The 21,087-nt window shown below is 41.1% G+C and overlaps 1 long non-coding RNA gene across 1 annotated transcript in view; it reads left to right on the top strand.

Moving 5' to 3' along the window:
• Positions 1 to 21,087, top strand: part of LOC129011922 (uncharacterized) — a 34,920-nt gene that overhangs the window by 4,406 nt on the left and 9,427 nt on the right. Inside the window, exon 2 of the long non-coding RNA XR_008493471.2 lies at positions 16,574 to 16,651. This is a non-coding gene — a long non-coding RNA (uncharacterized LOC129011922). The remainder of the gene's footprint in view (positions 1 to 16,573; positions 16,652 to 21,087) is intronic.

Below are 21,087 nucleotides of genomic sequence, written 5' to 3'. Positions count from 1 at the left end.
TATAGATTCAATACAGTCCTGATCAGAACACCAGAAGGCTTCCCTTTCCAGTAGAAATAGATAGGTTGATTCTAAAATTGGTATGGAAACACAAATAACTAGAATAATAGAAACAATTTTTAAAAAGAAAACATTTAGAGGGTTCACACCACTTGATTTCAAGACTTAGGATTAAGCCACAGTAATCAAGAGAATATGGTATTGGTAAAAACATAGACATATAGATCAGTGAAACAAAATGGACTGGAAATAGATCCATATTATATATATATATATATATCTCCATATATATAAAAATTAATTTTTGAAAAATGTGCAAAGACAATTCAATAAAGAAAAGATAGTATTTTTAACAAATGGTGCTGGAACAATTTGACATATAAATGTAAACAGAAAGCCTCGATTTATAATTGGCACCATATATATAAATTAGCTCAAAGTGGATTGTAGACCTAAATAAAAACATCTAAAGTATAGAATTTGTACAAGAAAATATAGGTAAAAATCTTTGTGATCTTTGGTTAGGTATAGATTTCATAGCTATGAAAAGAATGACCCTCAAAAAATGATTATCTGGGTTTCATCAAAATTAAAGCCTTTTTCTCTTTGAGAGATACTGCTATGGACTCAACTGTGTTCCCACAAAATTGACATGTTGAAGCCCTAATCCCTAAAATGATGGTATTTGGAGATGGGGTCTTTGGGAGGTAATTAGGTTAAATGAGATCATGAGGCTAGGGTTTTCATGATAGGATTAGTGGCCTTGTAAGAAGAGACCACAGAGCTTGCTTGCTCTTGTGAAATGAAAACAGAATTCTAAGCTTCCAACTGACTGAATGGACCCCTCACACCCCCAACTTGGCCAAGGGAATGCCAGAGAAACCTTGGATGCCGAATTTACATCTATGATAGGATAGAAGGTTGGACATACCTCATTATACCCCCTCCCTTGTTAATAGTCATTAGGATTTCAGCCTGGCCAACATGGCGAAACCCCGTCTCTACTAATAATACAAAAATTAGCTGGGCCTGGTGGCCGGTGCCTGTAGTCCCAGCTACTTGGGAGGCTGAGGCAGGATGATCGCTTGAAGCCAGGAGGTGGAAGTTGTGTGTTGGGAGAAAAGCTGAGTGTTGGGAGAGAAGCTGAGGCAGGGCTTGCATGTCTGATATAATGTGAAAGAGTCTTGGAACATGTCTGGGGTCCAGGGTCTAAAACCCCTCGTGGCCTTCGGAACACCAAGCTCTGTGCTAAAGGGTGGAAGGCTGCCGTGCTGCACCCTAATCTAAGCCCAGGGCATAAAACCCCTCATGGCTTGGATGGAACCCAGGGCTCAGGGCATAAAACCCCTCACGGCCTCTGGAATGTGTCTAGACTTGCTGGCTCCTTGCTTCTAGCACTCCCACTATCTCAAGTAGCAGAACATGTTCCATATGCTTCAAAGAAAATGCTAAAGCATCACAGCTATAGCTTATTTGCTTGATGCATTGCTACCTTTCAACCTCCACATCCTCACCACCTGTTCTTTGTTTGATCACCAACAAATAGCATGGGCTTCCAGAGCTCAGGGCCTTCACAGCCTCCATACTTGCGTTGGCCCCCTGGACCCACTTTCTCTCTCAAACTGACTTTTCTCATTCCTTTGACTCTGCTGGACTTCATCACCCTCCATGACCTGGTGTTGGGTCTGATCACCCCAACGTTGTGGTAAACCGAGATTGCACCACTGCACTCCAGCCTGGGTGACAAAGTGTAAGTGTCTCAGAAAAAAAAAAAAAAAAAAGAGTCATTAGGTTTTCTTCCCTAAAGGCCAAACAGAAGCTAGCCCTTTCAAAAGACTGCTAGTTTATCTTCCCAGGTGTAGAACAAAAACAAGATGAAATTAATAGTTCCTTCACCAGTCCCTGAGATAAGATGAGATTAATGGTTTCTTTACCTCTCCCCTAGATGGCTGCTTCCTCTAGTCCCTTTTTCTTCAAATGTTCACCTTATCATATGTAAAATATAGATTTACTGGGCTTTAACTAAAGTCTCATAAGTAGGTAATCATTTATCTCACTGCTGTCTCCTGTTTTTTAAGGAAAATGTATAAATACTAAACCTCCTGAGAACCTTTTTGGAAAAAATAGCCACAGATGCTTCTGTGACTTGTGTTTTTCCCAGGCACAGCCTCAGGCTGGCTCAATAAACCTGGATGATTTGAGACTTATGCCTCAATCACTCATTTTGGTTGTCACTCTATCTGCTGTGGTTTGAATGTGTACCCCAAAGTTCATGTGTTAAAAACTTAATCCACAGTGCAACAGTGTTGAGAGGTGAGAGCTTTAAGAGGTGATTATGGCAGAGCCCTCATGAATGCATTAATACTAATATCTTGAGAGGAGGTTAGTTATTGTGGGAGTGGGTTCCTGATAAAGAGACGAGTTGGACCTTCCAACTTTTCCCTTCTCTCTCTCTCTCTCTTGCACACGTGTGTGCATATATGTTCTCTTAACCCTCTACCCTTCCACCATGGGATGATACAGCAAGAAAGCCCTTATTAGATGCAGTCCCTCAACTTTGGTCTTTCCAGCCTCCATAACTGTCAGAAATAAGTCACTGTTCTTTATAAATTACCAAACAGAAACCATCCCTTACAGTGGCACAGAAGAGACTAAGACAATCTCTCTGCTCTGTGAGAAGACAGTGAGAAGGCAGCCATCTACAAGCCTGGAAGAAGGCCCTGACCAGGAAGAAACCCTACTGTCACCTTGATCTTCTTGGACTTCCCAGCCCCCAGAACAGTGAGAAATAAATGTGTCTTGTTTAAGACGCTCAATCTATGGTATTTTGTTATAGTAGCCTCAGTTCACTAAAACACTAGTTAAGAAAACAAAAAGACAAGCTGTGGACTGGGAGAAAATGTTTGCAAAGAACATATCTTATGAAGGACTTGGACCTAGAATATGTAAAGAATCCTCAGCAATCAATAATAAAGCAAACAGCCTGATAAATATATGGACAAAAGAATTGAACAGATATTTCACCAAGAAGAGATATTGTATTAGTCCGTTTTCACACTGCTTATAAAGACATATACAAGACTGGATAGTTTATAAAGAAAAATAGATTTAATGGACTCACAGTTCCATGTGGCTGGGGAGGCCTCACAATCATGGTGGAAGGTGAAAGTCACATCTTACATGGCAGCAGGCAAGAGAGAATGAGAGCCAAGTGAAAAGGGATACCCCTTGTAAAACCATCAAATCTCATGAGACTTACTCACTACCATGAGAACATTATGGGAGAAACTGCCTTTATGATTCAATTTCTGTCACTGGGTTCCTCCCACAACTTGTGGGATTATGGGAGCTACAATTCAAGATGAGATTTGGGTGGGGACACAGCCAAACCATATCAGATATGATGGCAAATAAGCACATGAAAAGATGCTAAACATCATGAGTCATTAGGAAAATAAAAGCCTAAACCAAACTGAAGTACCTCTGCACATCTATTAGAATGAGTAAGAAAAAAATCCCCATGAAAACTGGCAATACCAAATGCAGGTGAAGATACAGAGTTGTTAGAACTCTCATACATTGTTGGTGAGAATGCAAAATTGCACAACTGCTTTGGAAAACAATTTTCTATTTCATATAATGTTAATCATACACTTATAATAGAACCCAGTAACCTTACTCCAAGATATTTACTCACAAGAAATGAAAACTTACGTTCATACCAAGACCTGTATGTAACAGTTACACTAGCTTTATTCATAATCATCAAAATCTGGAAACAAACGTTCTTCAGCTGGTGAATGGATAAATCAACTGCAGTAAATTCATACAATGGAAACCCACTCAGCAATATAACGGAGCAAACATCTGATACACTCAGCAACATGGATGAATCTCAACTGCATTATGCTACATGAAAGGAATCAGATATAAATGGCTACATGCTGTATGATTTCATTTATATGCATTTTGGAACAGGCAAAATTCTGGACATAGAAAACAGGCCAGTGTTTGCCTGGGGCTGAGGATGTGGAGAGGGGTTGATGACAAAAGGACATGGGGGATTTTTTGGGAGTGATGGAATGGTTCTGTATCTTGATTATCATGGTGGTAATATGATTATGTATTTGTTAAAACTCATAGAACTGGACACTAAAAAAGATGAATTTTACTATCTGTATATTAAAACTAAAATCAAACTTTTTTAAAAAGCCAAAAAAAGAAAAATGTAACGTGGATTTGCAGAAAGAAAAAAATCAAGATACAATTCAGCAGTAGAAAGGGTCAAAGCAATGCTGAGCTGGACTGCTCCACTTAATACCAAAAGTGGTCATCCTTGTGGGTGGAGCTGAGTTTATGAAGACTATATATCTGCAGAGGCTAGCCTTAGCAGGTTCCTCCTCTCACTGGGCCTTAGAGGACTTGGAGAGCCTGGCTCTGGGGTGATGGTATTCATTGTCCCAGGCATTCCTGTTGAGGTGAGTAGGCCGCTCCTAGAACATAGTAAGTAGGAAGTCTGGGGCTAAGAGGGGATGGGAAGGTGAAGAGGAGAACCTAGACATTCAAAAGTCACATTTGCTAGCCAGTTGAAAGTTTTCTTTTATTGCATAGTAGTTGCATTTCATTATCCCAAAACCTTCAATAAAACCTGGTTATATGTTATAGCCTGATGTTTACTAAGCTTTGAAGAGTTGGAATAGCCTAAGTCTGCCCTCCCATAAAGGAATGACAAGAAAGGAGCATCAGCCCAGAGAAGCATTAAGGTCAAGGAGGATGCCTTTGATGTCAGTAACTCTAGGACCCAAATGGTGACTGACACATATGTACCCCATAAATGAGTATTTGAGTAAAAGCTGCTCTACTTTATACCAGTGTAACAAAATACAGATGTTCCCGGATTAAATGGTTTGATTTAATGATTTTTCTATTTTACAGTGGTGCAAACGCAACAACATTCAGTAGGCTCCTTATGATGGGCTATTTCCAGATAAACGCGTTGTAAGTTGAAAATATAGTCAAGTTGAAAATCTTGTACAATGGGTCTATTTAGATGTAACCCCGTTGTAAGTCAAGGAGCATTTGTCCTTTTAAATAGTTAAACTAGAAAACATTTTTCTTCTCCTGAAAACTTTAGGCTGTGTGGAGAAAGGTGGCATGATTCACATAAAGTACAAATGGTCATGAAAAAAAAGCACCAAGCTGATGTTTATGAATCATATAAAAGAAGTGTCAACCCACATAAATATTACTCTAATTAGAGAACCCCCATATTGAATTCCCTTCTGCAGGATTCTCAACCAGTTGAACAGGATCTACCAGGAGTTATTGCAGCATGAGAACCTGATGGAGCTCCTTATTGCTACACTTTCTTCTGCATTTTTCTAGATTCCCAGATGAAGGAAAGGTGATCCAGGCAAAGAGGCCCCTCTCCTGCCCAATTCCAGGACTCTACCACGAGAGCACCATTTTCCTCCCTTCATTTACACAGAAATAGCCTCAGTCTGGGGGATGCTGGAATGCTCCTCATACTGGCTATTTTGTTCTGCTACAGTATATCCTTATGTTAATGGCAGCCTCTCTGTTTTATTTTCATACCTCTTTTATGTATCTGTTATTATTGGGTCAGCTTTTTACCAGAAGATAATTTGAACTGAGGCTGAGAATATTCCTAGCAATAAAGTATGAAGCAGGCCCTCCTTAATTTACCTGAAGAACATGTAACGAATACAGTTAGGTTATAAGGTGAAATAATGCAGTTAAGGTCATGCTGCCCAATTCCTCTTTCCTTCACCTGTAACTCTTTCTCAGGAGATTGATTTGGAAGAGAGAGTCCACTGTAGCTGGAACTATTCTTTCACCCCACCCTGCCCTGGGCAACCCTGTGCTGACTGGATGTGCTTGATTATTACTTTATTGTATTTTATTTTGAGATGGAGTCTCGCTCTGTCGCCCAGGCTGGAGTGCAGTGGCGCAATCTTGGCTCACTGCAAGCTCCGCCTCCCAGGTTCACACCATTCTCCTGCCTCAGCCTCCCGAGTAGCTGGGACTACAGTTGCCTGCCACCATGCCTGGCTAATTTTTTTGTATTTTTAGTAGAGACGGGGTTTCACCATGTTAGCCAGGATGGTCTCGATCTCCTGACCTCATGATCCGCCTACTTCGGCCTCCCAAGGTGCTGGAATTACAGGCTTGAGCCACCGCGCCGGCCTGGATGTGCTTGATTATACTCCCAGACCTGAGCCTCTTGTTTAAACTCATCCAGTTTCTTTTCCCACTTTCCTCTGGTCTATCCCTATGTTTGGTATTTGAAGCTTCATATATTAAACTCAAGAATCCACCTTATGGTTTTATGTAGTATTATATGGTGTGTATTTTAACTGAATCACAAATTTAACTCACACCGCAACTCAGATGTGTAAAGAAAACGAGTTTCTTTCTTTCTTTTTTTAATAGGGAGTCTGATTTTTTCCCAAATCTCTTTGTCACTAGTTGGGATATGGGTCTGTGTAAAATGAATCAAATGTTCAATGTGGTTCAACTTGGTCCCATTAAATCATGTTCACTCTGTCCTGGTTTACAGGGCTGTCCTCTCAGTCATCTTTCTTCTTCTTGTGCCTCTTTTTTTTTTTGAGACAGGGTCTCACTCTATCACCCAGGTTGTAGTGCAGTGGCGTGATCTCAGCTCACTGCAACCTCTGCCTCCTAGGTTCAAGCGATTCTCCTGCCTCAGCCTCCTGAGTAGCTGGGATTACAGGCACCTGCCACCATGCCTGGCTAACTTTTGTACTTTTTGTGGAGATGGGGTTTCACCATGTTGGCCAGGCTGGTCTCAAACTCCTGACCTCAGGTGATCCGCCTGCCTTAGCCTCCCAAAGTGTTAGGATTACAGGTGTGAGCCACTGCTCCCAGCCTACTTAAGATGTTCCTGATGTAGCTGAGTGCAGTGGCTCGCACCTGTAGTCCCAGCTACTAGGGAATGCTGAGTGGGAAGATCACTCGAGGCCAGGAGTTCGAGACTACAGTGAGTTATGATGGTGTCACTGTACTCCAGCCTGGGTGACAGAGCAAGACCATCTCTAAAAAAAGAACCCAGATGTAGGAGGTTGAAGAGTCCTGGCATCCATGTAGACTCAGTATGGTGTCCCTGGATTAGGCAGACCAGAGATGGGAAGAGTCCAAATAGAGGAACAAAGAGTGCTGAAGAGGTCCCTCTCTTTATGGCTACCTGATCATACCATGTTACCAAATTTGCTTTGGTATAGGAGACTCTTTGGCATGACCTCCTCTCAGATGAGGCCTCAAATGGGAAGCACGACAAGGCTGGGGCAGAAAAGGAGAATCCCCTCCTGCCTTCAACACTATCCTCATTTATCTAATGCACCTTCTTTCACCAGAGTAAAGATCACAGAGATGAAAAACTAACACTTCACTCCAGTCTTTCCTCTTTATTTCTATTTACCACTATCCTTATGGGACAGAAAGGGGAAGGTTACTACCCTCACTCTATAAAATCTATAATTTATGGACTAGCCCTAATCTTTCATATTCTTAAGGGAGAGATATAGGTCCGACTTGCAGGCATATTGCCTTACTCCATAATCCTATTTTGAATGTTAGAAATTGAATATTTAGGCTGGACACGGTGGCTCAAGCCTGTAATCCGAGCACTTTGGAAGGCCAAGGCAGGTGAATCACTTGAGTCAGGAGTTAGAGACTAGCCTGGCCAACATAGTGAAATCACGTCTCTACTGAATTACAAAAATTAGCTGGGTGTGGTGGTGCATACCTGTAATCCCAGCTACTTGGGAGGCTGGGGCACGAGAATCACTTGAACCCAGGAGGTGGAGGCTGCAGTGAGCTGAGATTGCACCACTGCACTCCAGCCTGGGGGACAGAGCAAGACTCCATCTCAACAAAAAAAAAAAAAAGAAAAAGAAAAAGAAATAGAATATTATATTGGTCTATCTCTTTGCATTCCTTCTGCAACAAACACCAATTATTTGGCCCTGCAAAATGAATGTGTTAGTCGTATATCAGCCTGTGGTAAATTAAGGACAATATTAGCCAAATTCTTTGCTACTTCTTCCATTGAGAAGTGGAGTTTATTTTCCCTTCCTTTGGATCTGGGCTGCCAATAGTGACTTTCTTACAATCCCTCTATCAAATATTTGTTTTGCAAATATTTTATCTCAGTGCACAGTTTGCTTTTATATATATATGAGTTTATTGGGAATAATTAAATCACATGATTACAAGGCGAAGTCCCACCATAGGCCACCAGCAAGTTGGGGAAAGAGAGATGCCAGTAGTACCTCAGTCCAAGTCTGAAAGCCTCAAAACCAGGGAAGCTGACAGTGCCAGCTCTCAATCTGAGGCTGAAAGCCCAAGAGCCCATGGGGGGCTGCTGGTGCAAGCCCCAGAGTCCAAAGGTTGAAGAACTGGGAGCTTGATGTCCAAAGAGGACAGGAAGAGGAAAAGCTGACTTCCAGCACCACACAGGAAGAGAGAGAGAGAGAAATCTGACTCAGAAAGCCACGCTACTTATCCCCCTTCTTCCACCTGCTTTGTTCTAGCTGCCCTGGCAGCTGATTGGATGGTGCCTACCTGCACTGAGGGTGGGTCTTCCTCTCCTAGTCCACTGACTCAAATATCCATCTCTTCTGGCAACCCCCTCACAGACCCACCCAGAAACAATGCTTCGCCAGCCATCTAGGCATCCCTCAATCCAGTCAAGTTGACGCCTAATATTAACCATCACAGCATGGAAGTAAGAGTTCATAATTCATTACTCTAGTGTTTGCTACAAGGAGAGTACACCTTAATATTAAACCTTATTTGTATTCCAGGTACAGAATCCCAAAAGGTGGAGTATATCATTTTTCCTTAAGTAACTCTTGACCACAACCATTGGCTCTCTAAGTTTCAGGACTTGGTAAGCATCTTCCAGACCGAGCCATCAGCCTTTTAACGCTATTCTTCTGAAGCAAATAGTATTGTCCTTTTGATTGACGGAAATGGAACCACACCACACAGATCTCTGGTTTCTGAAAATTTTTTCTATTGGCCCAGATTTACTTGATGTTTGAATACATTAGCTTGATTTCCTAAGAAGCTTTCTACTACCACTGTAAATGGTTCCCTCTCCCCAGTGCTGCACCGGTTTATTTTTTTTTTATTATACTTTAAGTTCTGGGGTACAAGTGCAGAACGTGCAGGTTTGTTACATAGTTATACACATGCCATAGTGGTTTGCTGCACCCATCGACCCATCATCTACACTAGGTATTTCTCCTAATGCTATCTCTCCCCCAGCCCCCCAGCCCCCAACAGGCCCTGGTGTGTGATGCCCCCCCACCTGTGTTCATGTGTTTTCATTGTTCAACTCCCACTTATGAGTGAGAACATGCGGTGTTTGGTTTTCTGTTCTTGTGTTAGTTTGCTGAGAATGATGGTTTTCAGCTTCATCCATGTCCCTGCAAAGAACATGAATTCATCCCCTTTTATGGCTGCATAGTATTCCATGGTGTGTCTGTGCCACATTTTCTTTATCCAATCTATCCTTGGTGGGCATTTGAGTTGGTTCCAAGTCTTAGATATAGTAAACAGTGCTGCAATAAACATACGTGTGTATGTGTCTTTATAGTAGAATGATTTACAATCCTTTGGTTATATACCCAGTAATGGGATTGCTGGTCAAATGGCATTTCTAGTTCTAGATCCTGGAGGAATTGCCACACTGTCTTCCACAATGGTTGAACTAATTTACACTCCCGCCAACAGTGTAAAAGTGTTCCTATTTCTCCACATTCTCTCCAGCATCTGTTGTTTCCTGACTTTTAATGATCGCCATTCTAACTGGCATGAGATGCTATCTCATTGTGATTTTGGTTTGCATTTCTCTAATGACCAGTGATGATGAGCTTTTTTTCATATGTTTGTTGGCTGCATAAATGTTTTCTTTCGAGAAGTGTCTATTCATATCTTTTGCCCACTTTTTGATGGGGTTGTTTTTTTTTTCTTGTATATTTGTTTATGTTCTTTGTAGATTCCGGATATTAGCCATTTGTCAGATGTATAGATTGCAAAAATTTTCTCCCATTCTGTAGGTTGCCTGTTCACTCTAATGATAGTTTCTTTTGCTGTGCAGAAGCTCTTTAGCTTCATTAGATCCCATTTGTCTATTTTGGCTTTTGTTGCCATTGCTTTTGGTGTTTTAGTCACAAAGTCTTTGCCCATGCCTATGTCCTGAATGGTATTGCCTAGGTTTTCTTCTAGGGTTTTTATGGTTTTAGGTCTTATGTTTAAGTCTTTAATCTATCTTAAGTTAATTTTTGTATAAGGTGTAAGGAAGGGATCCAGTTTCAGCTTTCTGCATATGGCTAACCAGTTTTCCCAACACCATTTATTAAATAGGGAATCCTTTCTTATTGCTTGTTTTTCTCAGATTTGTGAAAGATCAGATGGCTGTAGATGTGTAGTGTTATTTCTGAGGCCTCTGTTCTGTTCCATTGGTCTATATATCTATTTTGGTACCAGTACCATGCTGTTTTGGTTACTGTAGCCTTGTAGTATAGTTTGAAGTCAGGTAACATGATGCCCCCAGCTTTGTTCTATTTGCTTAGGATTGTCTTGGCTATGCGGGCTCTTTTTGGGTTCCATATGAAATTTAAAGTAGTTTTTTCCAATTCTGTGAAGAAAGTCATTGGTAGCTTGATGGGGATAGCATTGAATCTATAAAATACTTTGGGCAGTGTGGCCATTTTCATGATATTGATTCTTCCTATCCATGAGCATGGAATATTTTTCCATTTGTTTGTGTCCTGTCTTATTTCCTTGAGCAATGGTTTGTAGTTCTCCTTGAAGAGGTCCTTCACATCCCTTGTAAGTTGGATTCCTATGTATTTTATTCTCTTTGTAGCAATTGCGAATGGGAGTTCACTCATGATTTGGCTCTCTGTTTGTCTGTTATTGGTGTATAGGAATGCTTGTGATTTTTGCACGTTGATTTTGTATCCTGAAACTTTGCTGAAGTTGCTCAATCAGCTTAAGGAGATTTGGGGATGAGACGATGGGGTTTTCTAAATATACAATCACGTCATTTGCAAACAGAGACAATTTGACCTCCTCTTTTCTAATTTAATTCCTTTTATTTCTTTCTCTTGCCTGATTGCCCTGGCCAGAAATTCCAATACTATGTTGAATAGGGGTGGTGAGAGAGGGTATCCTTGTCTTGTGTTGGTTTTCAAAGGGAATGCTTCCAGTTTTTGCCCATTCAGTATAATATTGGCTGTGGGTTTGTCATAAATATTTCTTATTATTTTGAGATACGTTTCATCAATACCTAGTTTATTGAGAATTTTTAGCATGAAGGGCTGTTGAATTTTGTCAAAGGCCTTTCTGCATCTATTGAGATAATCATGTGGTTTTTATCATTGGTTCTGTTTATGTGATGGATTAGGTTTATTGATTTGTGTATGTTGAATCAGCCTTGCATCCCAAGGATGAAGCCGACTTGATCGTGGTGGATAAGCTTTTTGATGTGCTCCTGGATTTCATTTGCCAGTATTTTGTTGCCGATTTTTGCATCGATGTTCAACAGGGATATTGGCCTGAAATTTTCTTTTTTTGTTGTGTCTCTGCCAGGTTTTGGTATCAGGATGATGCTGGCCTCGTAAAATGAGTTCAGGGGATTCCTTCTTTTTCTATTGTTTGGAGTAGTTTCAGAAGGAATGGTACCAGTTGTTCTTTGTACCTATGGTAGAATTTGGCTATGAATCCATCCGGTCCTGGACTTTTTTTGTTTGGTAGGCTATTAATTACTGCCTCAATTTCAGAACTTGTTATTGGTCTACTCAGGAATTTGACTTCTTCCTCGTTTAGTCTTGGGAGTGTGTGTGTGTTTGCAGGAATTTATCCATTTCTTCAAGATTTTCTGGTTTATTTGTGTAGAGGTGTTTATAGTAGTCCGATGGTAGTTTGTATTTCTGTGGGATGAGTGGTGATATCCCCTTTATCATTTTTTTATTGCGTCTATTTGATTCTTCTCTCTTTTCTTCTGTATTAGTCTGGCTAGCCGTCTATCTATTTTGTTGATCTTTGCAAAAAGCAGCTCCTGGATTCATTGATTTTTTGAAGGGTTTTTTGTGTCTCCATCTCCTTCAGTTCTGCTCTGATCTTAGTTATTTCTTGTCTTCTGCTACTGTTTGAATTTGTTTGCTTTTGCTTCTCTAGTTCTTTTAATGGTGATGTTAGGGTGTCAATTTTAGATCTTTCCTGCTTTCTCTTGTGGGCATTTAGTGCAATAAATTTCCCTCTACACACTGCTTAAATGTGTCCCAGAGATTCTGGTACATTGTGTCTTTGTTCTCATTGGTTTCAAAGAACATCTTTATTTCTGCCTTAATTTTGTTATTTATCCAGTAGTAATTCAGGAGCAGGTTGTTCAGTTTCCATGTAGTAGTGCGGTTTTGAATGAGTTTCTTTTTTTTTTTTTTTGAGATGGAGTTTCACTCTTTTTGCCAAGGCTGGAGTGCAATGGCACCATCTCGGCTCACTGCAACCTCCACCTCCACCAGGGTTCAAGTGATTCTCCTGCCTCAGCCTCCCGAGTAGCTTGGATTACAGGCATGCACCACCACTCTGGCTAATTTTGTATTTTTAGTAGAGATGGGGTTTCTCCATGTTAGTGGAGATGGTCTTGAACTCCCGACCTCAGGTGATCCACCCGCCTCGGCCTCCCAAAGCGCTAGGATTACAGGTGTGAGCCACTGCGCCCAGCCTTGAATGAGTTTCTTAATCCTGAGTTCTAATATGATTGCACTGTGATCTGAGAGATTGTTTCTTATGATTTCCGTTCTTTTGCATTTGCTTAAACTCCCACACAATAATAGTGGGAGATTTTAACACCCCATTGTCAATATTAGACAGATCAATGAGACAAAAAATTAACAAGGATATCCAGGACTTGAACTCAGCTCTGGACCAAGGAGACCTAATAGACATCTACAGCACTCCTCACCCCAAATCAACAGCATATACATTCTTCTCAGCACATCGCACTTATTCTAAAATTGACCACATAATTGGAAGCTTTTTAATTTTTTATAGTGCCTCTTGAAAAGCAGAAGGACCAGATGGTACAAGCAGGCTGGTGACCAATAGGATGTGACATAAATTATGCTATGTGGTTTGCCAGGCTAGGTCATAAGAATCCTTGCAGTTTTTTTTCAGGCTCTTAGACTACTCACTCTAGAGGAAAACCAGCACCATGTAAAAAGTATGATTGCCATACAACTGCCATGTTTTAAAGAAGCCCATGCTAGCCACATAGGGAGGCCATGTAGAGAAAGGGACAAAGCTTCAAAGCTTTGCAGGAGCCGCCCTGGGCGGAGCTGGACTTAGATTTTCGGTGGCCTCATGTAAACCCGGCAGCCAGTCTCTTCTAGAACCCTAGCCCGGGGACTGGAGCAGGAAATGGACCTTCAAAGTGAAGACTGCCTTGTCCCGCACCTCCTTCTGGCTTAGATTGAAAAATGGGCTTCCTAATGGGTTAAATCCTTTAAAACAAGATGTTGTAGGGGAAGAGTGTCATGCACTCCTAGAGAAAGGTACACAGTTGTCCGGCTGGGAACGTGCTTGGCACGACCCTGTGGGCATCTGACTGGTCTTCCAGCTCAGGAAAAAGAATTTGAAAGAGGCTTAGCGTGAAGGGGAATCAAAGAGGAGGTTGTGATTTGGCCGAAGGTGACTGGTTTAGTGCTATAATTGTCTTATTATTTTTATATATATCTATATCTATATATATATATATTTCTTGGAGTAAACATTTTAAATAAATGACATCATTGTCTAAAAAAAAAAAAAAAAAAAGGAGAAAGGGACAAAGATGCTTGGCCATCCCTAACTTTTTCATCCATTCCAATACAGGCAACCAGATACGTGTGTAAAGAAGTCATCTTCGACATTTCTGTGAATGTAGATAAAAAGGTAGAGAAGAATGAAGAACCCAACTGACAACCAGAAGTGAGGGACTGGCTACATAATTTGAAGGACCCAATGATAAACATGTGGAACTCCTTGTTTGAAATTTGTTGAGAACTTCAAGATGGTGGGACCTTTTTATTATTGAGTAAGCACAGGTCACACATCCATGAATTCAGACCTGCTCCACATATATGGCCTGTTTGAAGCCATCCCAACAATAGTGTCTTGAGCCACAGATTAATATTTTGAATATATAAAGAACTCCTATAACACAACAACAACAAAAAACAAGCTGATTAAAAAATGAACAAAGGACTTGAATAGGCATTTCTCCAAAAAAGATATACAAATGTCCAATAAATACATAAAAAGATTGGCCAGGTGCGGTGGCTCATGCTTGTAATCCCAGCACTTTGGGAGGCCGAGGAGGGTGGATCACCTGAGGTCACAAGTTCAAGACCAGCCTGAGCAACATGGTGAAACCCTGTCTCTACTAAAAATACAAAAATTAGCCAGGCCTGGTAGCACATGCCTGTAATCCCAGCTAGCTGGGAGGCTGAGGCAGGAAAATCACTTGAACCCAGGAGGTGGAGGTTGCAGTGAGCCAAGATCGTGCCATTGCACTCCAGCCTGGGCAATAGAGTGAGACTCTGTCTAAACAACAAGAACAACAAAAAAACTACATAAAAAGATTTTCAGCACCACTTATTGTTGGGGAAATTCAATAAAAAAGCTACTATTAGGTCAGGCGTGATGGTTCATGCCTGTAATCCCAGCACTTTGCGGGGCTGAGGTGGAAGGATCATTTGAGGTCAGCAGTTCAAGACCAGCCTGGCCAACATGGTGAAACTCTGTCTCTACTGAAAATACAAAAATTAGCCTGGAGTGGTAGCAGGCGCCTGTGATCTCCCAGCTACTTGGGAGGCGGAAGCAGGAGAATCACTTGAACCTGGGAGGCGGAGCTTGCAGTGAGCCGAGATCACTCCACTGCACTCCAGCCTGGGTAACAGAGTGAGACTCTTGTCAAAAAAAAAAAAAAAAAAAAAAACTACAATGAGATCACTTCACACCCATTAAGATGGATTATAAAAAACAACAACCAGAAAATAACAAGTGTTGGTGAGAATGTGGAGAATTTGGAACCCTTGTGCGCTGTTGGGAATATAAAATGGTGCAGCCACGGTGGAAAACAGTATGCTGGTTCCTCAAAAAAATTTAACGTAGAATTACCATATAATCCAGCAATCACACTTTTAGGTATATATACAAAATAAATGAAGGCAGGGCAGGGACTTAAACAAATATTTACATACCATGTTCAAAGCAGCATTATTCAGAATAGCTAAAACAAGGAAGCAACCCAAGTGTTCATTGGTGTTTGAATGGACGAACAAAATGTGGAATATAAACACAATGAAATACTATTCCATCTTAAAAATGAATTAAATTTTGACATAAGCTACAACATAAATGAAATTTGAAGACATTATGCTAAGTGAAATCAGCCAGTCACAAAAGGACAAATATTGTATGATTTTACACTTATGATGAAGTACCTAGAGTAGGCAAATTCACAGAGACGTAGAATATTGGCTGCAACGGGCTAAAAGGATAGGGTATTGGGAAGTATTTAATGGGTACATAATTTAAGTTGGGGAAGATAAAAAAATTCTGGAGATGGTGGTAATGGTTAGTAAACAATGTGAAGGTACTTACTGTTACAGAACTGTACACTTTAAAAGGGTAAATTTTGGCTGGGCATGGTGGCTCATGCCTGTAATCCCAGCACTTTGGGAGGCCGAGGTGGGCAGATCACTTGAGCCCAGGAGTTGGAGACCAGCCTGGGCAATACGGCAAATCCCCATCTCTACAAAACATACAAACTTAGCTAAGTTTGGTGGCACGTGCCTGTAGCTCAAGCTACTCAGGAGGTCAAGGCTGCAGTGAGCTGTGATCGTGCCACTGCACTCCAGCCTTGGTGACAGAGTGAGACCTTGTCTCAATAATAATGATAATAATAAAAGAAAAAAAAGAAAAAAAGGATTCACTGCCCAGTTGTGAAGAGCATGGTTAGGCAACAGTGTCCAGTGGTTAGCTCCTTCAGGGTCCCCCTCTATTTGAACTGAGGTCACACTCTTCTCATGGTGTCCCCAGCCAGTGACTGTGATTATTGTCAGAATCAGTGGTACAAGGCATTTCCACCCAATATGGAATTCCTCTAACAGGCAATCTTTGCTCCAGAGCTCTGTGTTGGGCTCCAGTCTTTCTGGCTTCTTGTCAGGTTATGATTTGATGATTCCTCTGTCCAATATTTCTTTCTCACCTTCTAAAAACAAGTATTACTCTTTACTAAACCTTTGCACTCCTAACTCCATCTCAATCTCTGTTTTCTGGAGACCACAACTGGCACCATTTCTTTAGAGAGGACTTGCTTGCTCCCCTTACAACTCTACTGACACCAGAGCTCCTTTTCTAACTCCCTGTTTTTCTTCTATCCCATAGTTTTCTCATAATTATGTTGGGTTTCTTTGTATCTCTCATAACAATGTAAAATAATGAATTCTTTTTTTGTTTTTTGTTTTTGAGACAGGGTCTTGCTCTGTTGCCTAGGCTGGAGTGCAGTGGTACAATCACGGCTCACTGTAGCCTTGACCTCCTGGGATCAAGGGTAAAATAATACATTCTTTTTTTATGTAATTATTACTCGTTACTGCTTTCCCATAGCCATTACACTGTAAGCTGTTTGATGACAGAGCTATTTCCTTCTTGTTCAGTACAGTGCACCTAAACATAGTAAAGTGCCTGACACGTGCTAAACTGGTCACCCAGTAAATATCTGTTACATTCATGTTGCATGAATGGAGTACCTGACTTTTCAACGTCCCTCTTCCATCCTAGAGAGGGAGGTACAGCTTAGTAGAAAGAACAAGGCTTTGGAAACAGATAGGCTTGTATATATATTTCTGTTCTGTCCTTTCTTCCTGTATATTAGTTAGCTTTTTCTGCATAACAAACCACCCCAAAAGTTGGTGATTCAAAACAACAACTATTTATTTAGCTTTTCATTCTGAGGCCCAGGTGGATGGCCATCTCAGCATGTCTCTGCTGGGCTTCCATGTATCTGTTGCCAGGTGGTGCACTGGCACATGCCTAGATGATCTAAGGTGGCCTCATTCACTTGTCTGGTGACGTATAGGCTATAAGTTAGTACAATAGGGGCAGCTGAGCCACGTGTCACTCATTTAGAAGAGTGATCATGGCAGCATGGTTCCAAGAGCAGGAAAAGGGCAAGTCCCTGTGTGCAAACATATTTCAAGCCTCTGCTTGCTGTATTTGTTAGTAGCCCATTAGTCAAAGAAACTCACGTGACCAGCTGAGATTTAAGAGTGGAGAAAGAGTCTACACTTCTTGCTGAGAAGATCAGATATGCTATAGTATTTGAAAGCTCACCTGGGGAGGAGGCTTCCAGGGTACATCGCATTTTTGAAACAATGACTTTGGAAGTCAGGGGACAAGGGCAATTTGCAAAGCTTCTCTTGAGGGGATAGACTTTCAATTTACTTTGTGCTGTATATCCACCTTATTTCCATTGAGGGAGGTTTAAACTGAATTTTCCCACCATTTCCCCTTCCATACTACAACTGGAGCAACAGTTAATTTATTCTCACTTTTTTTTTTTGAGACGGAGTCTTGCTCTGTCGCCCAGGCTGGAGTGCGTGGCGTAATCTTGGCTCACTGCAAGCTCCGTCTCCTGGGTTCACGCCATTCTCCTGCCTCAGCCTCCCGAGTAGCTGGGACTACAAGCACCCACCACCACGCCCGGCTAATTTTTTTGTATTTTTAGTAGAGACAGGGTTTCACCGTGTTACCCAGGATGGTTTCGATCTCCTGACCTCGTGATCCGCCTGTCTCAGCCTCCCAAAGTGCTGGGATTACAGGCGTTCTCACTTTTAACAAGTATATTTTAAGACATGCAAGGGTGTGGTAGCCAGAAGAGGAAGAATTTTGATCATTTTTCCAATCTACCACAGATACTTTGGGCTAATTGGAAAACTTCAGTTTTCCCTTAAAATAAGAATGATAAATACCTATAATACATTATAGAGCTACTGAAAGGCTTAAATGGGATACCATAAGTACAGGATATAGTGTGGTATATATCTATAGCAAACATTCTGTGGTAGCTATCCACTAAGCTCCTAAGGATATAAACAATGTTTTTTATCTTCACTGCATTTTTCTTGAGACAGAGTCTCACTCTGTCACCCAGGCTGGAGTGCAGTGGTGCAATCTCTGGTCACTGCATCCTCTGCCTCCTGGGTTCAAGCGATTCTCCTGCCTCAGCCTCCTGAGTAGCTGGGATTATAGGCGCCCGCCACCATGCCCGGATAATTTTTTTTTTTTTTTGTATTTTTAGTAGAGATGGGGTTTCACTCTATTGGCCAGGCTGGTCTTGAACTCCTGACCTCATGATCCTCCTGCCTCAGCCTCCCAAAGTGCTGTGATTACAGGTGTGAGCCACCACACCCAGCCTTCTTCACTGCACTTTTCTAGTGTTTACCACCATAGTAAATGCTCAGTAAGTGAATGAATTTTGTGATGGATTATATTATTATGCCAAATATTCATTGTCCCTTTCCCTATAAAAGGATTGCGCGTCTCTGTCCAAGGCCATGTGAATTTAGTGCATCCCTTGGAAGAAGTATACACCCCTGCCATAGTATCAGGCTTAGCCACGTGACTTCCTTTGACCAATAAAATGAGGTTGCAATATCCAATTCTTAGTAGAAGCTTTGAGTCTTTGCTGTTTTCAAGTAAGTCAATATTTTCCTCAGACTTGAGAATGATATGTCTCAATAGAGACTGTTTGTTCAGCCTAAGTCCTAGAATGAGAAGAAAGATGGAGTGAAGCCATAGCCAACCTGCAGCCCCTAACATGTAACATGAGTGAGAAATACACTATTGTTGTAAGCCACTGAGATTTACGGGGCTGTTTGTTACCATAGCACAATCTAGCTAAAGCAGACTAATACACATTTTTGGTTCTTAGTTGTGCTGAAATAGAGGATATATCCTTGTTGATACTTTAAGGAAAAATTCTGTTTAATTAAAAAATTCTCATCTAGTGACTAATATTACTCGAAACTATTTGAAAATAATAGTTATTTACTTATTTCCACTTTAGTAGCTTGTCATGCTGATTTCCTAAAATGTGTATCTTCCTCCCATTGTAGGTAACAAGTTTTCCTGCAGCTCTGAATTTTCTCTTTTATATACTGTAGATGGTGTTTTGTGATAAGTATTGACATTAAGTCACACAGCTGGTGTTTTAGCATGTTTGCTTTTCTAACACGTTTCATTTTTATGAAATTTACTATGTATTGATTCTTCATAATTACTGCACTACTACTGAAATTATTGGAGATAATTTATTTTGGAGCTTTATAATTCCTTTAGTTTGCAACCAATTTTACCCTAAAAATAGCTGTTCTGTGCTTGTGAGGAATTTTAATGGGGCATAAATATTTTTCTACAGTTTTTCTAAAAATCAAAGTTATATATATTTGATATAGAGAATACAGATATAAAGAATTGTACAAAGAAGAAAAAATGTCTCCTAGCCAGAGACCACAATGGCATTTTTAACATTATGCTGTATTTCTTTCCAGTCCTTCTAAGAATTAGCAAGTGTCTTATCTAGCCACTGCTCCTTCCTTCAGATAAAACATAGAATAAAATTAATTGAGACCTGAATTTCCACCTTTGAATTCAGGTGATTCCTAGTTATACCCTCTTATAACAGGTCTCTCTTTCTCTCTCTCCTATTTCTCTTTTCCTCTCTTTCTCTCCCCTATTTCCACTACTGCTCAGCCTCTGCTATAGTACTTGAAAGCTCACCTGGGGAGGAAGCATTCCAGAGAATTTCTGAAACGATGACTTTGGAAGTCAGGGACAGAGGCACTTTGCAAAGCTTCTCTTGAGGGTATAGACTTTTGTATTGGTTTGTTCTCACACTACTATGAAGAACTGCCCAAAACTGGGTAATTTATAAAGAAAAGAGGTTTAATTGGCTCACAGTTCAGCATGGCTGGGGCAGCCTCAGGAAATTTACAATCAGAGTGGAAGGCAAAGGAGAAGCATAGCACCTTCTTCACAAGGCAGCAGGAAGGAGAAGTGCTGAGTGAAAGGGAAGAGCCCCTCATGAAACTGTCAGATCTCCTGAGAATTCACTCACTATCATGAGAACAGCCTGGGGGAAACCACCCCCGTGATTCAATGATCTCCACCTGGTCTCTCCCTTGATATGTGGGGATTATGGGGATTATAATTCAAGATAAGATTTGGGTGGGGACGCAGCCAAACCATATCAACTTTCAATTTACTTTGTGCTTTATATCCACCTTATTTCCATTGATGGAGGTTTAAACTGTGAATTTTCCTACCCACATCCCTTCCATACGTAACTGGAGCAACAGTTAATTCATTCTCACTTTTTGTTTTTGAGACAGAGTCTTGCTCTGTCACCCAAGCTGGAGTGCAGTGGCATGATCTCTGCTCACTGCAACCTCCACCTCCTGGGTTCAAGCAATTCCCCTGTCTCAACCTCCCGAGTAGCTGGGACTACAGGTGCCCGCCACCAAACCCAACTAATTTTTGTATTTTTAGTAGAGATGGGGGTTTCACCATGTTGGGCAGTATGGTCTCGATCTCTTGACCTCGTGATCCACCCGCCTCTGTCTCCCAAAGTTCTGGGATTACAGGTGTGAGCCACCGCGCCCAGCCTCACACAGCTTTTAGTCAAGTGATAAAACACAATCTTAGAGGCGGCCAATCTGTTTTCTCTTAAATGAATGAATATTTATTTGTTCTACTATACCAGAAATAGCCTTTTTCCTCCATCCCTTCATCAACTTGTCTTAACTGAAATCTGCTTTTTCCTGAGGTCAGCACTTTCCCAGACAAGGCCAAGCTAGCCCGGAGTGTGGGTTTGAACAATTTGAAAGGCATACCTCTTGAGCTGACACAGTCCACTGGGGCACAGCGTAGGCAATGATTCTTCTAACATGTCTCTTTCTCTAGGTTTAGTGCTGGCTGTTTACTCTT

Source organism: Pongo pygmaeus, chromosome 14 (assembly GCF_028885625.2).
Source record: "Pongo pygmaeus isolate AG05252 chromosome 14, NHGRI_mPonPyg2-v2.0_pri, whole genome shotgun sequence".
Lineage (NCBI taxonomy): Eukaryota > Metazoa > Chordata > Mammalia > Primates > Hominidae > Pongo > Pongo pygmaeus.
This window is presented reverse-complemented; position numbering and strand designations above follow the sequence as displayed.